Source organism: Corvus brachyrhynchos, unplaced genomic scaffold, assembly GCF_000691975.1.
Source record: "Corvus brachyrhynchos isolate BGI_N302 unplaced genomic scaffold, ASM69197v1 scaffold21, whole genome shotgun sequence".
In the NCBI taxonomy this organism is placed as follows: Eukaryota; Metazoa; Chordata; class Aves; order Passeriformes; family Corvidae; genus Corvus; species Corvus brachyrhynchos.
This window is the reverse complement of record NW_008236924.1, coordinates 4489827-4492826: the sequence shown is the minus strand read 5'-3', so window position 1 is coordinate 4492826 and position 3000 is coordinate 4489827. Positions and strand designations below refer to the sequence as shown.

At 50.1% G+C, this 3000-nt stretch overlaps 1 long non-coding RNA gene across 1 annotated transcript in view; it reads left to right on the top strand.

The window, feature by feature from the left end:
• LOC108445170 overlaps positions 1 to 2590 on the top strand; it is a 10827-nt gene extending 8237 nt beyond the window's left edge. Inside the window, exon 2 of the long non-coding RNA XR_001859923.1 lies at positions 2328 to 2590. This is a non-coding gene — a long non-coding RNA (uncharacterized LOC108445170). The remainder of the gene's footprint in view (positions 1 to 2327) is intronic.
• Positions 2591 to 3000: the final 410 nt, after the last annotated feature.

Genomic DNA, 3000 nt, shown 5'->3' with positions numbered 1-3000 from the left:
TAGTCTGGGAATTCTTCCAGGTGGAAACACGCAGATGGTTAAATTCATCCCTCGTTCAACAAATGCATCTGGGAGTTTGCAGGAATCTTATTAATACATCCCTTGGAAAACAAGGCAACTGAAAGGAATGCTTCAAAAGGAGCTGGGGTGGGGCTTACTTGATTAATCCAGACGTACATTTTTAATACAGCCAAAAACATTTTAGTGTGAAAATCAGTGCAGATGAAGAAAGACATGGAGTGAGAGGTCAGATATTCCTTGTGACTACCCATATTCACCCATTTGCCCTTCAGTTTGTAGCTCACGAGTAACTGGTGGTGATTGCTCAGAGCCATCTCGAGCCTTTTCGGGATCCATGGCAAAATATCAGATTTGTTACTCAGCAATGGGAGAAATGACTCGTCCAGTGAAAGAGAGGTTCTGTAGCTGTTCAAAACCATCTGCACTGAGCACAGAGCAATGATTAACTCGTGCAGCTTTGCACGTAGCAACTCAGAGAAAGAATTTAGGTATTCATATATCCACATTAAATACTCTGCAAGCAGAATTTCAGCCGTGATGTGTGGTTTTAAATCGGATGAACAAGTTGGTATCTTTGGCATACAAGAAAATTATTAGAGGCAGAACACATCAGTCCTCAGAATGCAAACCATACCAAACAACACCAGTTATACCCAACAACAACTAATTTATTTCTCTGCACAACATCCAGCTGTTTCCATTTTCTGAACAAGATGGTTTTTGCCATGTTTTTTAGCAACAAGTGTTATGGCCAGATACCACCACAGATGTATCAGTGTTGGATCTGTCAGTGGTCATGGAGACTGGGATCTGACTGACAAGATTAAAAAGAATTAGACATTAGCAGGGAAATATATAAATTGTTCACGAATTTTGTTGTGAAGCGCAAGGGTATCAGTGCCAGTTTTTACTCTTTCATGATGGACTCTCACCTGGTATATTTGCACCTGCAATTGTCATATTTATATCTCTAAGATTTAAGTTGTGGAGCCACAGGAGAAATAGAGCAGGAGACATCTGAGATTGGATGTGGCTTGCGTCAGAATGAAGGCTGACTCTTAATTTTTTATTGAAAATCATGAACTGAGTTAACTTTGAGTTAAAAACTGAAAACAAACTCCAGCCTACACAATTCTATTTTATGAAAAAAAATACGTGTAATTTCATAGAAGTTGAGTATTAACAGCAAAGCTTTCATCAGTAAGTGCAACTCCACAAACATTTGGTATCTGAGCAGAGTCATGGCTTTTTAATATAAAATTCCCACTCTGTATCCCACAATGAGCAGGGAGAGGGAGCTCAGTCCTGTATCCAAAGAGCAGAAGAGTAGGATTGCTCTGCTTGCACAGCTGCCACCCCTCCGGGGATGAGACCTGTGGACAGAGCAGCGATTTTACAACAGGAATTTCAGCAGAGGAGCTGGATTGGGCTATAGATGGCACTTGCAATCCGTTCGTGAGATACTCTGGTCCACGAAAGACCTGAACGAGCACAGCTTGTGCTCTGTAAAGGGGCCGCAGCTCCGCGGTGTCTGCACCCGTGTCCCCCGCTCCCAGGGGACTCAGGGATGGAATGGGATGGGATGGGATGCCCTGCGATGCGATGGGGTGGGATCGGGTTCGGGTCCGGCTCTGCTGGGCTGGGCTTGGCCACGGCACAGCTCGGACCTGACCGTGCCGGTTCGGATCGGGTCGGGTCGGGCCCGGGCCGGTCCTGCCCGCACTGGTCGGGTCAGCTCAGCCCTCCCCGGGCCCCGGCCGGTATCGCCCCCGGTTGTGACCATGCCCCCGCCAATCCCAAATGTCCCCATCCCTGTGCTCACCCTGTGCCCGCCCAGGGACAGTGTCACCTGCCGCGACACCTGGAATTAGCGGACCACGGGCATGAGCGAGCAGGTTGCACAGGACTGATGAGAACTTAAGGGGAACTAAAAAAACCAAATTAGAAGGTTTGAAGTTCCTGGGCGTTTCTACTGTCGCAGCGGCCCGGCCACCCCTGGGAATAACAGAAAGAAGGAAAATGACCGTGGGGAGGCCACCATTTGTCCCAGTGCCGGTTTCCTCCTCCGCAGCTGCATCCAGAACATCATTACTGGGTGCCAGCAGCTTTGAATTGCTGAAATAGAGATGAAGACACATCTTGCCCTGAAAACTGCTGCCTTCCCAGTGCCCACAGCAGACACCAGGGTTATGGGCTGGGAGCCCGGCTGAGGAAGGGATGTCCGGCTCGAGTGTGAGCAGGGGGTGACAGTGACATGCGGATACTCCTTATCTGGCTGCTAATGCACTTTTTATCTCCTCTCCTAGGCGTGAGCGACGTGGCAAGCCTCTCGTACTTGAGCGACCTTCAGAGCAGCCTCCTGAGCCAGCGGTGCTGTCCTCACACACGGCAGGTTATTGTCCCTCATCGCCAGGTTTGGGGGCATTCGTGTGGCTTGGGTTTCTGATAATAACCCTGTGACAACAATCCAAATCCAGCGCAGCCTGGAGGAGACTGATGGGAGACCTCACCGTGGTCCTCGTATGGGTCACACTTAGGAGATGGACTCGATGATGCTTGGGGGTCCCTGACAACTCAGAATATTGTGTGATTCTGTGATTTTGTCGTCTGCAGCTTCCTCAAGAGGGGCAGGGGAGGGGCAGCACCGATCTCTGCCCTCTGTGACCAGTGACAGGACCCGAGAGAATCGCTGGAGCTGTGTCAGGGAAGAAAATTGGGAAAAGGTTCTTCACTCAAAGGGTGGTTGGGCTTCCCAGGGAAGCCTAACACAGCTCAAGGAGCGTTTGTTTGGAAAACGCTCTCAGGCACACGGTGGGGTTGTTGGGGCTGTGGGGCGCCAGGAGTTGGACCCTGGCGATCCCAGCGGGTCCCTTCCAGCACAGGACATTCCATGAAGTAATTAATGGCAGTAACTGGGCGAGAAATGCGAGCCACCCAGAGCTGAGCCGGGCCTTCAGGCGAAGCGGGCGGAGGGAGGCG